This window comes from Panthera tigris, chromosome A1 (genome assembly GCF_018350195.1).
Source record: "Panthera tigris isolate Pti1 chromosome A1, P.tigris_Pti1_mat1.1, whole genome shotgun sequence".
Classification (NCBI taxonomy): Eukaryota; Metazoa; Chordata; class Mammalia; order Carnivora; family Felidae; genus Panthera; species Panthera tigris.
The window spans coordinates 96,685,382-96,710,032 of NC_056660.1; the positions used below are offsets into that span (position 1 = coordinate 96,685,382).

General features: G+C 43.1%; 1 protein-coding gene across 1 annotated transcript in view; it reads right to left on the bottom strand.

Annotated features, from left to right (window-relative positions):
* The window catches only part of DTWD2 (DTW domain containing 2), a 372,028-nt gene that overhangs the window by 31,689 nt on the left and 315,688 nt on the right, over nt 1–24,651 (bottom strand). Inside the window, exons 12-15 of the mRNA XM_042982627.1 lie at nt 5,277–5,357; nt 1,834–1,909; nt 1,221–1,368; nt 983–1,077 (exon numbers count right to left, since the gene is read on the bottom strand). The gene's annotated coding sequence lies outside the window, so the exon portion shown is untranslated. The remainder of the gene's footprint in view (nt 1–982; nt 1,078–1,220; nt 1,369–1,833; nt 1,910–5,276; nt 5,358–24,651) is intronic.

The following is a 24,651-nucleotide window of genomic DNA, read 5'->3' on the forward strand; positions in this document are numbered from 1 at the left end:
TCTGCCTCCCCCCTATTATTAAGACAGAAGCTGTTTAAGCATTCTTATTCTGGCAATTAAAGACAAGTGTGTTTTCTAAAGTGAAGGTTATGTTGACTTTGATAAGTATATTGCTCACTGTCTGACCATAAAGGGCCAGAGCTGGAGATAAATAGCAGAATACTTTGTCCTTCACTTCAGGCATGATGGCTGGACCTCCCTGGCTGTAAATTTCCCAATATTTGATGGCCCCGGTGTCAGCAGCAAAATGATGCATAATAAACACAACAATACATTATATGCCACTTCTTGATTTGGTGCCAAGTCAGGGAAGGAAACAGTCTACTTTTCAATGGGTCTTCTGAAATAATACAGAGACAGTGTGTTTTGGAGAGATCTGAAAAGGAAAACTGATGCTCGGTTTTCACCCCCCGTCTCTGAACTAGCCTTTGAAATTGACAATCTGGAGCTTCACGAACCATGGTTCCACCATAGTTGGGGTGGTATCAGGAAGGCCAGGGTACACAGACTTTCATCTAGCCAGGAAAAAGGAAACAGAGCTCATTTTGAACTAGAGAGAAAAAAGATATTTGATGAATGCCAGAGGAGCAAGCTGCCTAAATCCTTTAACAAAGAAGAGACAAAGGGGAGCGGGTTTGTGAAATTATGTGCAGAGCTACAACGAATGTTTTGATCAAGTTTTTAATTGTTTCATTTTATCCAGAATATTTCTTGCAAAGTCTAAAATCTTGCTTTAGAGCTAAAAGAGAAAACACCATCTGAAGGGCGGCCTCTGTGAAATAGTATCCCTGAGTCACCAAGGAAATTTTAAGTTACAGAGAGGGAACAATGTGAGGGTTGCACATACACCTTTGCCTGGGACTGCTGTCTCCCTGCCTGCCAACAGGTCACAGGCTTCTAGTGTTAGCGGGAACCTGAGAAGTCACTGAGTCTACCTCTGACATTTCATAGATGACAGGCTTAAACTTGGTAAGTGACTTACCCAAGGTCATGCATGGAGTTATATCTGTTTTATTGTCTGAATAACAAATGGGAAGTGGACACTGGAGATCATGTTGCAATTTACCCAAGGCCTTCCTGTAAAGAAAATGGTGGTAATAACAGTTCTTGAATTCACTTATGCATCAAAGCATGTCATCAGACATCCAAGAAAAATAGACACACAACATCTCCTAAGGCAAGAATTATTTTTTAAAACTCAGACATTCAGCCAGGTATACCTGATTCACTGAGTGTCAGTTCTGGGTTGCCCACTCAGTTGTTCTTTCCAGAAAGGATAGTGAAAAAAAAAGTCTAGGAATTTTTCTCAGGGAGCAGCCACAAAGCCAAACATCTGGACGCCTCTTTCATTTCGATCTCATGTCAAGCCTTCAAGTACAGAAGTACTTACATGTCAATCACCTATATTCTTACTGGCAAACCCCAATGAACAGAGCCTCTGCAATAGAGAAATATGCATATTTTCCAGCCTCTTCATCCTCTACCCTCTTATCCCAGGAGCTCAAAATGACCCTACACTTTTCTGGAAAAATCAGAAATGAAAATCCCTGAGTTGTCTGCCTTTTCCTCATTTCATTATCCCAGAATCGGGGCCACATCTGAAACTTCCAGATGATATCCACCCAATCCTGGAGACCTGCTCCAGTTCACAAGATGGTCTGCCCAAGGCCACTCTCCATCTGAAAGGTCCCATGGAAGATGGCATAGACTCCTGCCAGTGGCTACACATATTCTGTTCAATATTAGACTTTCACCCAGAAAACATTAAGGTGGGCATGCAAAATGGTAAAAAGACTCCTTCTCATACCCAAGCTTCCCCAAACCCTCACTTACATGATTGTAACTTCTCCATAAAACAGTGAAAGTTCAGGAGAGTAATCTTTCTTCCCAAGGCCAAGCTCACTATGACCTGGTATCCAGGAACAGCCCACAATTACTGATTACTGTGGGCTGGTCCTAATCACCGTCTTTACCAGTATTCATTCACACTTTCCAAAACTGAAGCCTGGAGTTAACCAGCCAACATCCAAACTTCTCTCCAGCCTACTTCCCTTCTTGGCTCCTGTATGATCCTACCTGCACTAAAGATTCACACTTCGAAATAGTGTGGCTCCTGAGATAAATCAACATTTTTCTTTCTTTTTCCACATCCTTCTTGATGCTCACTGCATGAAAATAACAGGATGTAGGAAGAACATCAAACAAAGAGTGATATTCACCAAGAGCGATCCTGGGCGTGTGCAATGGACACAGAGGAGTCATCCGCTCCTGATTTTCCTTCATAGGTGGGCATGTGTGGCGTCTCGTGTGTGTGCAAGCAGCAGCCTTGCATCTTTGTTAGCTCCGGAAGCCGGAGTGTATCACTTTCCAAAGGGCAGTCTCCTAGAGCTTGTCTGCATCAAGATCAAGATCCCTCCCATCAACAACAAGATCCCTCCCTCAAAGCCTGCCCCTGATTCTCATAAGCATGAGGGACAAAAAACAAAAGGAAAATACTGTTTGCTGCTAACATAGTTTGAGTCATCCTTCATATATGGGGGGTCCAGTTAAGTGTTCAGCACTGATCAGACCTTAGGGACACCTAAGAATGAACGAGCCCCAGCCCTGCCCTTATAGATTGTAACAATCCAAAGAGCAGGATTTAGACAAATGCACATAAGACTAGATACAAATTCATAAACCAACATCCAAATGAATAAACAAAGGGCCATTATAGAGTGAAATGACTTCTTTTTTTTTTAATTTAACATTTATTCATTTTTTGATAGAGAGAGACAGAGCGTGAGTGGGGGAGGGGCAGAGAGAGAGGGGGAGACACAGAATCTGAAGCAGGCTCTAGGCTCTGAGCTGTCAGCACAGAGCCTGATGTGGGGCTCAAACTCACAGAGTGTGAGAGCATGACCTGAGCTGAAGTCAGACGCCCAACCGACTGAGCCACCCCAGGCGCCCCATGAAATGACTTCTTTTTTTTTCTTTAAATCAATATCCCAAAAGAATATTACCTCTTCCAAAACACTCACGGCAGTGCATTCCAATTACTTTTCTGTTGCTCACAAGTTTTGAAACCTATTTGCAATTGCTTTTGAGCAGGTACACAACAGAGAGGGAAAGCAGGGGTATCTGGGTGGCTCAGTTGGTTGAGGGTGCAACTCTTGATTTTGGCTCAGGTCATGATCTTCATGGGTTCTCAGGTTTAAGCCTCGCATTGTCTCCATGCTGAATATGGAGGCTGCTTGGGATTCTCTCTCTCTGCCCCTCCCCCACTCACCCTTGCAAGAATGTGTGCATGTACTCCCTCTCTCTCTCTCAAAATAAACAAGTAAACATTAAAAAAAAAACACACAAAGGGGGAACATAGGAGTGTAGAATAGAGAAGTACTCTTCCCTAACATTGCTTAGAATTGCACATTTGCAGTGACAACAAAAAACAGACTGTATCTTGGTGGGTTCTATTGTTTTTAAATGTTCTATAAACAGACCCCCTCTTATTGCCTTATGGCCAGCACCCTGGGTGAACTGCCTCCATAAGCCACACTCCCACCCCTAGTCTTTGTTCACCACTGCTTCTGAAGGTCCATTCATGACAACTGCTCAGTGGGGTCCAATCTCTTCTTCTCAGTGGCTACAATTAGTCAACTCTAATGAATAACATAGAGGATGAAGCCGGGTGACACTGCCATAGGGCAGAGAGCAAATATGGCTTTACATGGATATTGTGGTTGTCCCCTGAAAGCAATTTTTACCAGGAGAAGCACTGAAGTGTTTTGAGCAAATTCAGAATTACTAGAATCTGTGTGCAATCTACTCAATCCAGACAGACTATGAACAAACAACCCCACCGTCTCAGTGGTGCAAGGTAACAAAAGCTGGTTTCTCACTCATGCTCCATTTTTCACATGGATTATAAGAGGGATCCTGCTCACCGTAGTATCTCATGTGCCCAGATTGACACAAGCTCCATTGCAACCTGTGCTTTCACTCATGTTGGCCATGAGAACGGAAACTTCTAAAGCTTCCTCTGGAAGTGAGACAAGTCACTTCTGATCACATGTCACTGTCCACAGCAAATCACCTGGAATGCCTAACTTCCAAGGGGAAACAAGGGTATAATGCTGGAGGTTCCAGGGAGGAACATCAGGATATTGGTGGAAGGATATAAGTCTGCACCCCACCCTGGGTGATCATTGTTTGACGAGGACAAGATGCACTCAGCCTTATAAACTTTGGAAAGTTAGTGTTCACAGAACCACCCTCACTATAACGTGCTTATCTGTGTTGGATTTCTCTACATTGCAGAGCTATGACACAGTTGAGATGTCATCATAATGTCAGTAGGCCACTTGTGAAGTGCAGAGCAGATTTGTGTCGGGCATCAGTATGACTGACAGTGGGTGGAGCATGGCATAAAATCACAGTGCAGACAGCTGACATTCCAGGAAACGCCTCCGTACCAGGCAAAGCCCTAGACGCTATACTCTTGGTACCTCATTTACTCATCCCATTCCCCTGTAAGGTAGGTATCATTATCCTCATTTAACAAAGGAGAAAAATGGATACTTAGCTTAAAATACACTGTGCCAACCCACGTCATGGGGGATAGGTGGTGGGGTCAATGTTCAAATTCAGGCCTGCCTGATTCCAGAACCCTCAGAGTGAGCCACAGGAAGTTCAACCCATACCAATTCCCTTATTATTTTATCTGTATCCATTTTATAGCCTTTCCAATTAGGTAATAGATTTTTTAAAAATGTTTATTTATTTTGAGAGAGAGAGAGAGAGAGAGCACACAAGCCAGAGAGAGAGAGAGAGAGAGAGAGAGAGAGAGAGAATCCCAAGCAGGCTCTGCACTGTCAGCCAAGAACCTGACATGGGGCTCAAACCCACAAGCCATGAGATCGTGACCTGAGCCAAAACCAAGAGTCAGAAGCTTAACCTACTGAGCCACCAGGAAATTAATTTTTAAAGGAAAATCTGCTAAGCTATTAAGAACAGGAATTTAGCTTCATTCACCTTTTAATGACCTGCAAGGACTAGCAAATACTCCTGCACATGGTAGGTGCTCAAGAAAATACTGGTTGTTAAATGCCTGTTGAAAGTCAAGGTTATTCCCCAAAGCAATATCCCCTTTCCTTTCTCCTGCCCAGCACATAAAAGGAGATTGACAAGAAGAAATGTTTCCTGACTGACTCTCAAAAGAAGGCAAAGTTGTCAACATTTTCCCTTATCAAGAATGTTCTCTACATGAGAAAATAGAGAGCAGCTTCCGCAATACAGACCTGAATGGGAAGATAATGGTCAGCAGGGCTCCCAGAGCTACCCGTGTTCCCACTCCGAACAAGCTCTTAACAAGAACACGCCTGCCAGGGAAACAGAGAGAAACTCATTTTGCGAGGAGACAACACACAGCTGCACAGTTCCATATTCCACTTAATCCCACAGATAAATTCACAAGTTGTCCTAAACATATCACTCTACCAGGGAATTTTTTTTCCCTATTTCTAGCCGGTGTTGGATGTTTGATGTATCACAAATAATTCATCTCTCCACACCCCCCCGCCATACACATATGTACACAACCTTCTGTCTTTAAAAGGTTACACTTATCCCCCCCCCCCCCCACACACATACACACACAATCTTCTGTCTTTAAAAGGTTACTCTTATTCTGAGTCTCCTTTAAAATCTCTACACAGGACCCTGGAGGTCACAACACAGACTGTTTCTTCACAATGGCACTGTGATTTTCTCCCATGATGAGGGATGGCTCCTGTCACAGCTGCTTCCCAGAATCCTTCCTAAGCCTTTTTTTTTTTAAAGCACATGAGCCCTGCTTTTAATTGGGCATTTCATTAGAGAAGAATGAGGCATAAAGGAAAACAAAATGGTCTGTAGTCATTTGTTTTGAGGAGATCATTCTAGTCATCAACATCTGAACCCTGCTGAAGAACAGTTTCAATTTCCCTTCTCAAGCACGGGGAAAGCAATGTTGACAACACATATTTCTCTCTGTCAAAACATTTCACTGACTCGGCAATCTGTAGACAGTTTGAGAGTCGTATCACCAGCAAGCAGTGCCATAGCGTTCTCCCCATTATTTTAAAATCCTAATGGCACGTGCTTCATGAGAGGGGCACAGTGCGGGCCAAGATCCAAATTGAAAAGAAAAATGCTAAGCGAGTCAGTGAGCAGAGAGGGCACTGTCAATAATGGGCCTCATTACTGAGCCACAGAGAAAGATGGGGCCATCAGCATCCCAGTTCTTCTGGAGAGGACGGCCCCATTGCCCTTGGAGTCAAGTCTCCTGAGGAGGGTCACTCAGGGAATTCTGTGAGCTCTGCACTCAGCAGAAGAAGTGGGCTCGGGCTCACAAATGAGAAATGGATTTCATACCACGGGACCTAATTCAATTGTTACCTTTGGCTGAGGGTGGGAAGAAGAAACGAAAGAATTGTATTCAAGTACAATAAGAGGCCGGCTGTGTGTGTGTGTGTGTGTGTGTGTGTGTGTGTGTGTGTGTGTGTTCCTGACACAGAAAAAGGCAAGCAACAGGCAACAAAATTAGACTTATACTGACAAAACTCCTTACGGCCCCCTAGAAAGATAACAACTATGGTGGGATCTCCTCACAAAGGTTCATTACACCTTTAAGAGATAATGTTCAAGGAAATGGAAATGTGCTGCCCGGATAATGGCCTTGGGCTGCGAGGCAGATACCTCGGGGCTTCAAGGCCATGGCTTTGGCAGAAAACAAATCCTGAAGCAAAGCTGAGCCTTTCTTGTCAAGGCCAAAGAACACTTATCAGTCACGAGGTTCAGATTCATGAAAGAAATGCCTTCCAAAAAAGGCAAAGACAGTCAGTAAAGTGCCCTGCAAGCAACGCGCAGGCTTACCAATGGGCGGCCACATCTATCCCCAGGTTCTCAAAGGAGAAGACCGTTTACCCATTATTGTCAATTGGCTGGTTTAGTAAAATTGCTCAGACCTCCCACCATTCACCTCCGGCCTTTCAACATAGTTTGCTGGCTTTTGCTAAACCTATTTTCATCCTTTTCTAAAAGGTCAATGAGACCGTGTGTTGACTTGACAGTAGCAAGTGCTTTTGCCGTGATCCCTGATAATATTAGTCTGGCTGTGTTTCACAGGAAGTGTGCAGTTTGTCTTTCTTATAAAAATTCCTTGATTCATCAAGCTGGTACCAGCTGTTATCACTTTAATAGAGATCCCTGCATAACTTCAAAATATCTTACTCCCTCCAAAATTATCCTGATGCTCAAGACTGTCTGGCGCTCTGAAATGTGCTTCTTGCTTCTGTCTCTTATCTGGATGGGTTAATTAACTTCACCCAGCATGCTGTTAAGCTGCGCTACCAGCCAGGCGTCTAGCTTTACCACAGCAGTCCCCTTCCGCCATGTTCCTACAGAGACAAACAAGTATGGCCAAGGGGATAAGGCTGTGGTAGGTTTTGGTTTTTTGTGTTTCTGTTTTTGTTTTTGCTTTTGCTTTTTATTCTCTCATGAAGAGGAGCATTTAGGTGGTAACTACTTGGTGAGGTAGAAAGTGGCAGCTACTCAAAGTTCACTCATGTGTTTGAGACAACTCAGGCCATTTGATGGCAAAGGTAAGATCATCTGGAGGGAGGACACTAGAAAGGGAAATGATAATAGTTACGTTTTAAAAGATACCATAGAAGATGCCTGGGTGGCTCAGTTGTTTGAGCATCTGACTTCAGCTCAGTCATTATCTAACAGTTCATGAGTTCAAGCCCACATCGGGCTTGCTGCTGTGAGCATGGAGCCTGATTTGGATGTTCTGTCCCCCTTCTCTCCACCCCTCCCCCCACCTGTGCTTTCTCAAAAATTAATAAACATTTTTAAAATTTCTTTTAAAAAAAGGCATACGGCAAAGCTAGCTAAGCCTGCCACTCCTGCCCCTGTGCACCTTGCGGATCCACCCCAGCTAATACGCCCTTGGCCAGATCCCATCAAAGCAGTACCACAAGACTGGCAGTGTGCAAGCAGCCCATACAGGGTCCACACCACTCCATAGTGACTCCTGCCCCTGGGAGAGGAGAAGATAAGGTATACACCAGTCTAAGTATGGCCCCAGTGGTGGGCTGGGGGCAGACATTGGATCTGACGGTGGCTCCGTGCACCAACACATGTTTCTCCGGACAGTACAGGGGAAGGGCCCTGCAGTTTGGAGCTACCACAGGGACTACCCAAAATGACAAAACAGAAGAATTCTCCTCAAAAGAAACTCCAGGAAGTAGTGACAAATAACGAATTGATCAAAACTGATTTAAGCAGTATAACAGAACAAGAATTTAGAATGAGAGTCATAAAATTAATCTCTGGGCTTGAAAAAAGCATAGAGGACAGCAGAGAATCTATTGCTACAGAGATCAAGGGACTAAGAAACAGGAGGAGCTAAAAAATGCTATAGATGAGCTGCAAAATAAAATGGAGGTTGCCATAGCACGAATTGAAGAGGCAGAGGAGAGAATAAGTGAATTAAAAGATAAAATTACGGAAAAAGAGGAAGCTGAGAAAAAGAGAGATAAAAAAATCCAGGAGTATGAGGGGAGAATTAGAGAACTAAGTGATGCAATCAAACGGAACAATATCCATATCATAGGAATTCCAGAAGAAGAAGAGAGAGAGAAAGGGGATGAAGGTGTACTTGAACAAATCATAGCTGAGAACTTCCTTGATCTGGGGAAGGAAACAGACATTGGAATCCAAGAGGCATAGAGAACTCCCTTCAGATGTAACTTGAATCAATCCTCTGCAAGATATACCACAGTGAAATTGTGATACAAAGATAAAGAGAGAATTCTGAAAGCAGCTAGGGATAAACAGGCCCTAACTTACAAAGGTAGACACATAAGGGTAGTAGCAGACCTATCTACTGAAACTTGGCAGGCCAGAAAGAAATGGCAGGAAATCTTCAATGTGATGAACAGAAAAAATATGCAGCCAAGAACCCTTTATCCAGCAAGTCTGTCATTCAGAATAGAAGGAGAGATAAAGGTTTTCCCAAGCAAACAAAAACTGAAGGAATTCATCACTGCTAAACCAGCCCTACAAGAGATCCTAAGGGGGATTCTATGAGTGAAATGTTGCAAGGACCACAAAGTACCAGAGACATCTCTCCAAGCATGAAACGTACAGACATCACAACGATTCTAAACCCATATCTTTCTATAATAACACTGAATGTAAATGGACTAAATGCTCCAACCAAAAGACAAAGGGTACCAGAATTGATAAAAAAAAAAAAAAAAAAAAAAAAAAAAAAACAAAAAAAACAAGACCCATCTATCTGCTGTCTACAAGAGACGCATTTTAGACCAGAGGACATCTTCAGATTGAAAACGAGGGGATGGAGAACTATCTATCATGCTACTGGAAGTCAAAAGAAAGCTGGAGTAGCCATACTTATAACAGACAAACTAGAGTTTAAATTAAAGGTTGTAACAAGAGATGAAGAAGGGCATTATATAATTACAGGGTCTATCCATCAGGAAGAGCTAACAATTATAAATGTCTATGCTCCGAATAAGAAAGCCCCCAAATATATAAAACAGTTAATCACAATCATAAGCAACCTTATTGATAAGAAAGTGGTAATTGCAGTGGACGTTAATACCCCACTTACAATAATGGATAGATCATCTAGACACAGAACCAATAAAGAAACAAGGGCCCTGACTGATACATTGGATCAGATGGACTTGACAGATATATTTAGAACTCTGCCTCCCAAAGCAACAGAATATGCTTTCTTCTCGAGTACACATGGAACATTCTCCAAGATAGATCACATTCTGGGTCACAAAACAGCCCTTCATAAGCATAGAAGAATTGAGATCATACCATGCACACTTTCAGACCACAATGCTATGAAACTTGAAATCAACCACAGGAAAAAGTCTGGAAAACCTCCAAAAGCATGGACATTAAAGAACACCCTACTAAAGAATGAATGGATCAACCAGGCAATTAGAGAAGAAATTTAAAAATATATGGAAACAAAAGAAAATGAAAATACAACAATCCAAATGCTTTGGGATGCAGCGAAGGCAGTCCTTAGAGGAAAATACATTGCAATCCAGGCCTATCCTCAAGAAACAAGAAAAATCCCAAATACAAACTAACAGCACACCTAAAGGAAACAGAAGCAGAACAGCAAAGACACCCCAAACCCAGCAGAAGAAAAATAATAAAGATCAGAGCAGAAAAAAACAATATAGAATCTAAAAAAAACTATAGAGCATATCAATGAAAGCAAGAGTTGGTTTTTTGAAAAAAAATAAACAAAATTGACAAACCTCTAGCCAGGTTTCTCAAAAAGAAAAGGGAGATTACCCAAATAGATGAAATCATGAATGAAAATGGAATTATTACAACTAATCCCTCAGAAATACAAGCAATTATCAGGGAATGCTATGAAAAGTTATATGCCAATAAACTGGACAACCTGGAAGAAATGGACAAATTCCTAAGCACCCACACAGTTCCCAAACTCAAACAGGAAGAAATAGAAAATTTGAACAGACCCATAACCAGCAAAGAAATTGAATCAGTTATCAAAAATCTCCCAACAAATAAGAGTCCAAGACCAGATGGCTTCCCTGGGGAATTCTACCAGACATTTAAAGCAGAGATAATACCTATCCATCTCAAGCTGTTCCAAAAAAAAAGAAAGGGAAGGAAAACTTTAAGACTCATTCTATGAAGCCAGCATTACTTTGATTCCTAAACCAGACAGAGACCCAGTCAAAAAAGAGAACTACAGGCCAATATCCCTAATGAATATGGATGCAAAAATTGTCAACAAGATACTAGCAAATTGAATGCAACAGCGTGTAAAAAGAATTATTCACCATGATCAAGTGGGATTCATTCCTGGGCTGCAGGGCTGGTTCAATATTTGCAAATCAACCAATGTGATACATCACATTAATAAAAGAAAAGATAAGAACCATATGATCCTGTCAATCAATGCAGAAAAAGCATTCGACAAAATTCAGCATCCTTTCTTAATAAAAACCCTAGAGAAAGTCAGGATAGAAAGAACATACTTAAACATCATAGAAGCCGTTTATGAAAAGCCCACAGCTAATATCATCCTCAATAGGGAAAAACTGAGAGCTTTCCCCCTGAGATCAGGAACACGACAGGGATGTCCACTCTCACCGCTGTTGTTTAACATAGTGTTGGAAGTTCTAGCATCAGCAATCAGACAACAAAAGGAAATCAAAGTCATCAAAATTGGCAGAGATGAAGTGAAGCTTTCACTTTTTGCAGATGACATGATATTATACATGGAAAACCTGACAGATTCCACCAAAAGTCTGCTAGAACTGATACATGAATTTACCAAAGTTACAGGATACAAAATCAATGTACACAAATCAGTTGCATTCTTATACACTAATAATGAAGCAACAGAAAGACAAATAAAGAAACTGATCCCATTCACAACTGCACCAGAATCATAAAATACCTAGGAATAAACCTAACCAAAGATGTAAAAGATCTGTATGCCAAAAACTATAGAAAGCTTACAAAGGAAATTAAAGAAGATACAAAGAAATGGAAAAACATTCCATGCTCATGGACTGGAAGAATAAATATTGTTAAAATGTCAATACTACCCAAAGTAATCTACACATTAAATGCAATCCCAATCAAAATTGCACCAGCATTCTTCTCAAAGCTAGAACAAGCAATCCTAAAATTTGTATGGAACCACAAAAGACTCCAAATAGCCAAAGTAATATTGAAGAAGAAGACCAAAGTGGGAGGTATCACAATCCCAGACTTTAGCCTCTACTACAAAGCTGTAATCATCAAGACAGTATGATATTGGCACAAAAACAGACATATAGACCAATGGAATAGAATAGAGACCCCAGAATTGGACCCACAAATGTATGGGCAACTAATATTTGACAAAGGGAAGAATATCCAATGGAAAAAAGACAGTATCTTTAACAAATGGTGCTGGGAGAACTGGACAGCAACATGCAGAGGAATGAAACTAGACTACTTTCTTACACCATTCACACAAGTAAACTCAAAACGGATGAAGGACCTGAATGTGAGACAGGAAACCATCAAAACCCTAGAGGAGAAAGCAGGAAAAAACCTCTCTGACCTCAGCCACAGCAATTTCTTACTTGACACATCTCCAAAGGCAAGGGAATTAAAAGCAAAAAATGAACTATTGGGACCTCATGAAGATAAAAAGCTTCTGCACTGCAGGGGCGCCTGGGTGGCTCAGTCGGTTAAGCGGCCGACTTCGGCTCAGGTCATGATCTCGCAGTCCGTGAGCTCGAGCCTCGCATCGGGCTCTGTGCTGACTGCTCAGAGCCTGGAGCCTGTTTCAGATTCTGTGTCTCCCTCTCTCTCTGACCCTCCCCTGTTCATGCTCTGTCTCTCTCTGTCTCAAAAATAAATAAACATTAAAAAAAAAAAAAAAAGGCTTCTGCACTGCAAAGGAAACAATCAACAAAACTAAAAGGCAACGGATGGAATGGGAAAAGATATTTGCAAATGACATATGGGACAAAGGGCTGGTATCTAAAATGTATGAAGAACTCACCAAACTCCACACCCAAAAAACAAATAATCCAGTGAAGAAATGGGCAGAAGACATGAATAGACAATTCTCTAAAGAAGACATCCAGATGGCCAACAGGCACATGAAAAGATGCTTAATGTCACCCCTCATCAGGGAAATATAAATCAAAACCACACTGAGATGTCACCTCACACCAGTCAGAGTGGCTAAAATGAACAAATCAGGAGACTGTAGATGCTGGAGAGGATGTGGAGAAACAGGAACCCTCTTGCACTGTTGGTGGGAATGCAAACTGGTGCAGCCACTCTGGAAAACAGTGTGGAGGTTCCTCAAAAAATTAAAAATAGATCTACCCTATGACCCAGCAATAGCACTGCTAGGAATTTACCCAAGGGAAACAGGAGTGCTGATGCATAGGGGCACTTTGTACCCCAATGTTTATAGCAGCACTTTCAACAATAGCTAAATTATGGAAAGAGACTAAATGTCCATCAACTGATGAATGGATAAAGAAGTTGTGGTTTATATATACAATGGAATACTACTTGGCAATGAGAAAGAATGATATATGGCCTTTTGTAGCAATGTGGATGGAACTGGAGAGTGTGATGCTAAGTGAAATAAGTCATGCAAAGAAAGACAGATACCATGTGTTTTCACTCTTATGTGGATCCTGAGAAACTTACAGAAGACCATGGGGGAGGGAAAGGGGAAAAAAAAAGTTAGAGAGGGAGGGAGCCAAACCATAGGAGACTCTTAAAAACTGAGAATAAACTAAGGGTCGATGGGGGGTAGGGGAGAGGGGAAAGTGGGTGATGGGCATTGAGGAGGGCACCTTTTGGGATGAGCACTGGGTGCTGTATGGAAACCAATTTGACAATAAATTTCATATTAAAAAAAAACATCAAAGTAGAAACAGTTTGACAGAGACCACCATTGCTATAAGAAAAATAAAATTAAAAACACTGAAAAAATAAATAATAAAAATAAATTTTAAAAATGCCATAGAAGAATGTATAAATAACCTCTTTCCTTACCCTTCCCAAAATGTATATATCTTCCTGTGCTACAACCCTAAGAAGCATTTTAATTCTTAATTCCTAATACACAATAATCCTTGTGGGTATCTACCTTTAATACTGTCCAAGTCATGGCCACTTGGTCCTGCGATAGTACCAAGGTCAGAGTGTTTATGGCCACCTCCTTCACCTCCTTTGCTTCCCAAAGGAGGAGATCCAAGTTCCAGATGGATTCAAAACAGCATTAGAAAGAGCTAAATTCTCCAGAGAGAATCCCATCTACACCACTGAAGGGTCCCAGATGTACTAGAAAGGCAGATGTGACTGTCACAGAGAAATCAATAACTGGGGATTGTTACCTGTGCAGAGCCATTGGGAAGATCTAATGTGGCCTAAGGGGGTGAAGTCACATTCATTTCTGTGTGTCCTAGACCCTTGTCTAGACCAAAGCAAACTGTCTCTGAAATGAATGTATTATCTTCTGGTTTACTTTGACTCTATGTAAAATGGGAGAAAATGACAACAGATAGAGGGATGGGTCCAGGAGATAGTAAATAGGGCTGGAATTTGAAAGTACAGATGGTTTATTTTAAAGGCTCAAATTTCTTGATCTCAAATGAGGACCTCTGCATCTTCTGATGAACTTATTAAAAACCAAATCAAATTTTTGCTGCAGGGAACTAAAATTGCAGATATGTAAACAGGTTTGGGTTAGGCTATACTGGAATCCCAGTTTAAATGTTACAGGGTGACCATTTTTATTTCAAACTTGCCTTAACCTGACTTGCTCTCCTTTCAACTTACCTATATAATGCCTAATGACATCTGCATTTGTTTTCCTCTTGAAATATTTTATAGTCAGCTCCCAGTAATTGGGCCACAGCTAGCATTTCTTCACCATATTGATTCACCGAGTTGATATCCATTGGTTGTTGACCTCAATAATGGGGAGGACACCTATAGTTTGAGCAGTATCCCTGATGCCTGGACATCCATATGCCAGTGCATATTAAGGACAAACAGATGACTAAGAGAAAACAGGCTCCAAATGGGGATAACATGTCACTATTCAGGCTCCTTTTTCTCCCTGCCCTACAGTCATCTATGGACTGACCCACTAAGTGGGAGGGACCTACATCAATCACTCTGTGCATCAAAGATACACTTCACTGGGTAGTGACTGACAGACCCACTAAGATCATCCTTTCTAGAACATCTGAGCATGAGACACCAAGAAGGATACAAAAGACCCAGAGAGAAGAAGCCAAAGCAATGAGACAATGGAAGCCACCAGTAAATACAGGCCATGGGGTAGGGAATTGTAGGAAAGAGAGATGGCAGTCAACAGCCTCAGAAGGAGAGAATCACAGTGAACACAACAGAGAGGCAGAGACACACTAGGGCAAAGAGAGTGGACTCATATGTTTCTCTGGTACCTGAACACTGTTCCATATATCTCTGAGGTCTTCTTGGGGGTCTACTGAGGGGGATTCTTCTACTCCATATTCCTTAAATCCTAATGAACTCAGGGACTTTCCTCCATCAGTGTAGTAATAATGTGACCATTGCTCACAGTATTTGGGAACTTTTTGGGGATTACTTCAAAACCTGATCAAGATTCTCCTGAATGTCCATAAAGCGATATGAAACCTTTTAATTCTGAGAAAGAGGTTTTTGAAAATGGGAGAAGAGTAAAAGAGTAACTCAGATTCGAATCTTTGAAAGAAGGTAGAGGATCTAATTGAAAAATCTTTAAAAAACAAATTAGATATGATCCTAAAAACAGGATTCTGCAAAGGACCACATAATAAATATTTCAGGCTTTGAGGGCCATATGGTCTCTGTCAAAATTACTAACCTCTGCCATTGTAGCATGAAAGCTGCCATATATGAGGGTATATAAATGAATAAACATTGCTGTCTTCCAACAAAACATTACTTCTGATCACTGGAATGTGAGTTTCATGTAATTTTCATGTGTCACAATATATTATTTTTCTTTTGATTTTTTTTCAACCACTTAAAAATGTAAAAACCTTTCTTAACTCTGGAGTCATACCAAACAGGCAGTAGGCTGGATTTCACTTGAGGCCCTATTTGGCTGAACCCTTTTCCAAAGACTGGAAAGTGTCAACAGGTACACCTGCATGTGTGGTGGGGTGTGTGTGTGTGCATGCACATGTGCAAATGTGTTAAAGTGCTCTGAAGCCAAATCCAAAGGAGTTCCTAGACATTTAGCAGAAGTGATCTCACTGAAAAAAGTGATAGCTTCCCAAGGTGATTATACTGAAGTGCAAAATTATTACAATACATACACGCCTTGGGGGCAGAGACTGTGGCTCATGCATTTCAGTTTCCTTCACTTGCCTTACAAATAGTCCACATTCAATTTATTTTTTGCCAATTGAATGCGTTTTAATGAGTTTGTTAAAAGCCATCTCATTACATGATAGCTGTCCCTTGAATACGAACTAACTATTCAAAGATTCTTGAACAATTTAGATCAATGTATCTGTAACAGAGTGTTAAAATACTACCCATCGTTAACATTTGGTTTATTCATTAGTAATTCCAATCTGGAAAACTGTGATCTGTCTTTGAAAATGTCTTTTTTATTTAAAAAAATATTTATTTATTTATTTATTTATTTATTTATTTATTTATTTATTTTGAGAGAGAGGGAGGGAGAGAGTGTGAGCAAGAGAGGGGCAGAGAGGAGAGAGCGAATCCCAAGCAGGCTCCACAGTGTCAGCACAGAGCCCGATGCAGGGCTTGAGCCCATGAACTGTGAGATCATCACCTGAGCCGAAATCAAGAGTCAGACACTTAACTGAACGATCCACCCAGGCGCCCCTAAAAATATCTTTTAAAACTAACTTAAAACCTAGTCATTTTTTTTCTATGTTATCGAAATTATATTTGACAACAGAAATATATCATTCATACTTCAAGCTTCCAACCAAATTAGGATAGCCTGAGACTTGTGATGGAGTCAAAAGTTAAGTTGGTTTTTGACTCTACAATAAATACTCCTTCTATAGATTTTTAGCGTGACCCTCCCTTAAAATCAGAAGTACAGATAGCAACACAAACTATAAGCAGCATCACAATGCCTCAGACTGATAAGTCAAACACTTGTAACCCAAAAGTAAAGTTTTATGTGTGTGTTGCTTTTTAAGTTTCAAAAATTTTGCCTTTATCCTCAATCTGGGCAACTTATGACATTTTCTACAAAACATTTTTGGAAGGTAAGTTGAACTCATCAAACTGTTGTCAAAACCTTGCACTTTCTCTCTTCTCCCTCTGTGCCACTCCCTCCTCCTCTGCCCCCAACTCCCCATAAACACACACATAGGCACACACACACATATTATACACTTTCTTTCCAGGATGGCCCATCTATTATGACATTTTCTCCAAAAAAATTTCTTTCAGATCCAATTTGCCTTCACGAAAGCCCAATTGAGAGAGATCACATCCCTGGAATGGCCAAGATTATCATGATGCCATAAACAGAAACAAGAGCAAAGAGCCCTAGCAAACAGTCCCTACTGCGGGACAAGAGATGACCCCTTTCAGCTGAGCTCCTCCTCAATGATGCCCTCTGCCTGCACATTGAGGGACACGCAGCACTCAGGGTAGTTTCTGTGAGGGAAGGCCACTGTGAGCCAGGCAACCCAGAGTTGAGTTTCAGACCAAACTGAAAACTAGAAAGAGTGCCATGGTCTGTCCTCCACACAGCTGTGTGATTACCATCCCACCTCCCCCATGCCACTCATGAACCTCAAGAGACATCCAGCCATTATGGGTGGCCCTGAACAGCTGATCCACCAGCTTTGCCACAAAAGGGAGTGCCAGCAGCCCTTTACAGTGACTGGATCCTGTTGTGCAAGGTGGGTGGGGGGGTGTGCAAACATGGGCCATTGGATGGGTCTCTTAACAGGGCAGCGTGCCTGCAGCCATATTCCATACAGCAGCTGCAGTAATGTCTTCAAAACAGACATCAGACCATGTCACTCCCCTTATCAGTATTCCTCAGTGGTCTTCCATTATTCATGGGATGAAAATCCAAATTTGTAAGCAGGGTGAGCTAGACTCTTGTCTAGACCATGGTGGGTCCTCTTGGGTGGCCTCCATCATTGGGCCTCCAATCATTGGGTTCCCCTGCCTTCCTGCTTCTGGTTCCTTTCACCAGCAGGAGGAATCGATGGGAGCTTTGAAACACGGAGGGGAATGAAGGGATGGTTCCCTCCGCCCCCCATAAGACTCCTCCCTGCCAGTTCACAGTCACCAGCCCTGGGATACTGCACTAACCCCTGTTGCTTTACCTTAACCCTGCCCACATCAAAACCCTCTCCAAATAACCCAATTTTAGTGTGCCTTTGGTTTCCTGCCACATATGGCCTAAAATGCCCTGAATGATCTGACCTTTGCCTCCTATTCCCACTTCATATTATTGAAACCACTCTCACTCACCTCCTCCCAAGCCACTTGGGCTTTCTCTATGGTTCTTAAATATTTCAAGCTTGTCCCTATCCCTAGACCTTTGTCTTTGCCTACACTATCCCCTCTACCCTACCCCACTCCCAGCCATTTACATGCCTGTTTCCTCCCCATCTTTCAGGGGTCAAGAATTCTCTCCTCAGGCCTTCCCATACCACCCACCCCATCAATCTCTACAACATCACACTGCCTTTTTTGTTTTTAAAGCACAGAGAACTATCTAAAATGTCCTTGTTTATTTCTTTGCTTATTTAGTTTCTGTCTCTCTTCTCTTGCTCTCCAAGACAGCAAGGATTTTCTTGTCTCCTTCCTGTTCACCCCTTTAAACTCTGAACCAGAACCATTCCTGATACATAGAAATGATTACACAAAATGATACACAAAATCATTTTATCTTGAATTAATAAATAGCATCTAATATGTTCAATCTACCATGGGAGAAAGGGAATAGAGCTACAGAGAGGCCAGGTTGAAGAAAATCATTAAACCTATCCTGGAAAGTTTCAAGTAGTCTTTCAAGAGTAGCAGATTATTAAATTATCAATGATTTTTCTCAATCAATAAGTACTTCAATCAATAAATGCCAGTCATTGGGAAAACCATAGTAAGCAAGATAGATCTGACCCTCCATGGGGTGTATAGCAATTTGGTAAGAGAGATAAGTGGACAAGGAATCAAGGGTATAACAACTCCCTTTGGGAAAGTATAGGGTAATATGGGACACACAGAAAGGGCCAAGGAGACTCCAAAGGCAGAGACTCCTAGACTTAACTGACCCAAAAGACCACACACTCTCAGTGGGTAGAGGGACAGAGGAAACCAAGGCTTTGCAGAAATATCCACTACCATACATAGTGAGACATGTTATTGAGTACGTCTCTACCTACTCACATACCACCCAGTCCTCCTCTGGGCCCTCCACACCTGGGAGCATTATATTTATTGGTGAGCAACCTCCTTTCTATGTCATTGAACTGTGGTTCATACATATTATCTCCAGCTCTCTCATCAGTGTTTTAGAACAGGAGTCATGTTTTATCGCTCTCAGCACACATCACGACACCCAGCAGAGGGAAGGAGGTGAAATCACCTCCCCCCAAAATAAGGTTTGAGAGCAACCAAAGGTCCACTAAACAAAACCAATAATACATACAGCCTTTGTATCTTATCTAGGAATAATGAATTGAGTCTGATTATATAATTCTTTTAAAGGGTTGATGGAAATACTACAACACTGTGTTGTAATATTCAATACTTAAAAACAAGAAATCCAGGGGGTCCCTGGGTGGCTCAGTCAGTTAGACCTCCAACTTTGGCTCAGGTCATGATTTCACAGTTCACAAGTTCCAGCCCTGTGTCAGGCTCTGTGCTGACAGCTCGGAGCCTGGAGCCTGCCTCAGATTCTCTGTCTCCCTCTCTCTCTCTGCCCCTCTCCCACTCATGCTCGGTCTCTCTCTGTCTCTCAAAAATAATAAACGTTAAAAAAAAAAAGAGAGAGAGAGAAAGAAGGAAATCCAGGATCTCTTTTTTAAAGATTTTCTTTTTAAGCAATTTCTACACCCAATATGGGGATTGAACTCACAACCCCAAGATCAAGAGTCTCATGCTCCAATGAGTCAACCAGGTGCCCTTCCAGGATCTATTTTTTCACTCCAAAAGAAAATACTTAGGTCTATTTCTCTGAATAAGGAATCTGCATGCAGTTCCCGTCAGGGCAGCAAGAGGCAGGATGATGAAAGTGGTGAAACCTTGGGTGGGTCTTCAAATACCAAGGTGAGAACCTGCCAGTCAGACCACCTCGGCCACCAAGGCTTATTTGTGATGTCACAATACAGGCCCTTGTAAGGTGAAAATCACCCAGGTATTCACACTGCCTTGCAACAGAAAAGAAATCAGAGAACTGTCGAACACTTGGCCTCCAGCTTTAGCCCACTTTCTGCCATTTCTACATGAAATCACTCAAGACCTGTCAGATTAAATGACTTCCCAAGGCCACACACACAGCCTGTGAGGGGCAGAAGGGGAAATAGAGTCACCAGGGTAACCCCACGACTCTTTTGAGGAAAAGAGCTCAGTTATTTGGTCACTGGAAAGCTGGGAAAACAGTCTCTCATTGCTCACAGCTTTCCTCTGAAATCTGCAGCAGCCACACGCCTGAGGTAAATTGGCTTAACAGAGTTTCTTGAGGCACGGTTGTCACCTTGTCTGAATGGCATGAGGTGATTCTCAGAAAGGGAAAACAAATGAGGAGTTTCTGGCTCAGTGCTGAGGAAAGTTGAAACCCATTCAACCCTCAGCTTTTCAGCATTGCTAGTGTATCCTTTTAACGGTGATTGCTTCAACAAGCATTGTTGAACTGCATTAAGTCGGGATCAATCCATCGCACAGCTCTGAGCCTACAAATGCATGTTGCAGTGCGTTTCAGAAATGACTCACTGAATCCATCTTTTTTCCTCTAAAAAGCATACAGGAATCGGTCTTTCCCTGAGATGAACTCACAATTTGAGCCAAAAATGGATCCCCCACCTTTTATACGGACCACCTCCTCAATTTCACCCCCTATCCTCCTTCTATTTCGGCCAAAGTCCCCATAACAACAGCGGAAAGGGAAATTCATCTTCCTCCCAGGCTGCGGCTTTGACTAGGACCCCCACCTGCTACCAAGCTTCACCTCAATCCTTGTTATATCCAAAGAACACTTCAGGCAATGACTGAAGGAAAGTAGGGTCAAAGCGGACAGTAGGACAGAGATAATTTCTACACGGTGTACGCTTAAGAACATTAATGGGATCAGAGGCAAAGCACTCAAGGTCTTGAGCCTGCATATCAACAAAGGAGGAAGAAGAGGCCAGCTGTGGGTTCAGGGGTTGGCAGGGAGACGGGGTATGCCCTGCCCTGATCTGCTGTGGAGTTACCCAAGGGAGCCTCACAGCAAAGCTCCCCTAGCATGCATGGGGCTTTCCCCTTTACTCAGACTGCCCAAATACGTTTTCTTTTTTTTTTTTTTAATATGAAATTTATTGTCAAATTGGTTTCCACACAACACCCAGTGCTCATCCCAACAGGTACCCTCCTCAATGCCCATCACCCACCCCCCATCAACCCTCAGTTTATTCTCAGTTTTTAAGAGTCTCTTATGCTTTGGCCAAGTACGTTTTCAAAGATGACCCAGAACATCTAGAGCACCCCAGCGACACTGCATTGGTAAACCAGGAGTCGCACAGCAACCGCTCTACTCACATAACGGAACAAGTCACATGCCACAGGGGACAAGCCGAAAACAACTGATGCTTCATTTGCTACCCATTCAAACCTCATCTGCACGCTCATTCTTCCCTGCCTCTTGGAGGAAATCTCCGGAAAAGCCCTCAATTTTTTTTTCAGTTTGATTGAAGCACAAGAACAGTTTTGTTTTGGCAATGATTGCCTACTTAAACACGAAAATCAACACCAAACTATCTAATTTAGAGTCCCTTTCCATCTCCACTGTTGTTGTTTAGGCCTAGAAATAAATGTAAGGGGGGTGGAGGGGAGGCCTACTGCACTGGCTCTCACGTTCCCAGCTTTACACTTCCAGGCCTCCTCTCTCGAGCCAGAGTCCAGCCCAAGGGAGGAAGGCACTCAGGAATTGGACACAGTCTGAGCCTGGCTGGTGATCCAACATTTGGCGATCATTAACCCTGCTCTTTGTCTCGTGAGGTCGGTGGAGGGGAACGCGGAGACCCCCTGAAAGCAAGGTCTCAGATGTGGGTGATGCCACCTCCACTGACAGGCCACTTCTGACCCTCTCAGCTCCCCGACCCCCAGCAGACCACCCATGCAGACTCTTCTGTGTTGTCATATCACCTGGGCTTCCTGGCCACATCCTGGTCAGCTCCCCTCCGCCGCCAGCCTTGCAGACCCACAAGCACCCCAGGAAGATGCATGCCTTCAGTCTTGCTACTGAAGGGGGAGAAATGGCTCCCACGTAGGCTTCTGAGGGTGTCATGCTACCAGGTACACAGCTCTAGCTACCTCCTCAGCAGTGGTGAGACACCCATCCCTCGTGCCCACGGACTCCACAGGAGAGCTGGCAACCTGCGAGCGGACTTCTTGAAACCCCTCTCAGCGTGGGATGAGGGCGGCGAGGGAGGAGGGAAGAGAAGCCCACGGCTCTTCCATGGTCTTTCTCCTCCTTTCAGCCCCTCTCTTGGATGCCCTCCAGGTCAGGTGGTGAAACCGATTTTCAGCCACTTCCTCAGCCAGTCCTGTGTGGGAGATCTGACACTCACTTTGAAATGTGGGGTTTCTGTTGTTTTCTACTCGGCCCTTAGGACCTCAGCGAAAATTAAGACTCCCATTTTGACAGCTGATTACATAATCACGGTACTGCCTGCTGTCAAATGGATCCCTTACCTGAGTCTGGGCGGAAGTGAAAAATAGAAACCTTACTTATATAACCGACCCCTTGTACTTACATATGAAGGTTCTTACCTTTGAAAAAGTTCCCGGCCCGATTGTTCTAGATAGACCTCACTGTTACAGATGGCACAGGATAGTATCGAGTGCCTAATGGAATCTGATGGGATTCCCCCCCACCCCGGTTTTCTCAGCTTTAATTACTAAGGGCCATAGCTGTGAGCAAAGGCATTAAGCAACCACATTCCAGGGCAGAGAATTTCCATTAGTTGTGGCCAACTCCACGTCACTGTGTCTTGCCTTCTCTCTTTCTATTTCTCTCTCTGTCTCTGTCTGTCTCTCTCTTTTTCACACACACACACACACACACGCACACACACACTGCTGTACAACAAATTACCACAAAGTTAGTAACTTCAAACAATACACATTTATTCTCTTATAGTTCTAGAGGGCGGAAGCCCAGTACCAGTTTCACTGGATCAGAATCAAAGTGTCAAGAAGGCCACACTCCTCCCAGAGGCCTCCTGGGGAGAATCTGCTTCCTGCCTTTTCTAGCGCCTAGAGCTGCATTTCTTGGCCTATGGTCCCTTCCTCCAACTTCAAGACCAGAAGCACAACATTTTGCTTCAGTCACCACATGACCTCTGACCCTCCAGTCAAATCTTGCTCAGCTGCCCCTCAGAGGAACACTGGTGATTCCATTCAGGTCCCATGTGGATAATCCAGGCAATGTCCCCATCTCAGGATCCTTAATTTTAATGACATCTTCACAGTCCCCTTTGCCATCTAAGAGCTACCAGGATTCAAAGACAGACTCCCAAGATCAGGACCTGGATATCAGTGGGGGGCATTATTCAGTTTTCCACAAGGAAAAGTAGTGTTCAGGGAAAGAGAATGCTCTCTCCTCGGCTCCTGCCTCAAAGCCAAGTAAGAGAGACCTCTAAAAAATCAGGCACGTGGATGACACTATCAACTGTCACTGGGCCCAAACCATGCCCTTTTACTTGTACAAGTGTAAAGGTTGAAAAGCTACACATTCACCCTGGTGGCTTCCTCGAGAGCCAGAGATCCCATGTGGCAGAGCTCTAGCCAATGAGACCTATCTGGAAATCTCACAATGCCAGCCACCCTCTTCTTCCTAGCCTTGGAGATGGGAGGGGAAAGCAGAAACTACAGCAGCCACCTCCGAGGGAAAGCTCAGGAGACTGGCCGAGGTGTTGGCCCTGACACCTCTGAGTCACTAAACTAGTTCCAACCACCAGGGACACCCGTGGGTGAGATCACCGGCTTTGGGGTCAGGCTGATAGAGACAGATCCCAGCCCCACTTCTCAATGGCTGAGTGACCTGGCGAAAAATCACTCATCTTTTCCTCCTGTCATCACAAAGAGGAAATGAGCTCATGCAAATCAACACCCAGCATAAGCACTCGGCACCTATTAGCTACGGCATTCTTTCTAACCCAACCCAATTAAAAGTGTGTGCCAATTCCTTACTGAGAAGGGAATTCACAATTAATATAATTAATATAGTCAATTCTGCCAAAACACACGATGCAGAAACTTCAAGTCCTATGGCCTATCCAGGGACAAAAGGAACCAGAGAGTAAATGGAATCCAAGAGGTCTGGGCACCAGGTGCTGAACTGGGGAGAGACTGGGGTTTTCTACCTGTAGCACAGCAGCCACTGGCGTCTGCTGAGCACAGCACCCAGACCTCCACGTCCACCCACACCACAGTCAGAGTCCCTGAAAACCCTCTCTCATTTTGCCCCGGTCACAGGAATGGGATGAGAGAGTTTCCGGGAGACAAGACCAGAGCTTAATTTTCCCTTAAAAAAAAAAGCAAGATGACCATTTTCTTTAAACACAGGCAAGATGACTTCTGTAGGGTCGTTAGAAGGACTGCATCATTCCAATGCTCTTTCTATTTATGGGTTGCTGAAATGGGGCCACATGGATTCAGGGACATGATTTTCAAGACAAAATGGGCATCAAAGGAGAATAAGCGAACAATCTAATTTTGGCCATTATTAGGACATCTCATTATTGTCCCCTCTTGGTAAGATTCACCTGTGGCTCTCTAGGAGTGTTTTCTCCACCGACACCCTAAAGTAACTCACCCTGGAGAAGACAATGAGCA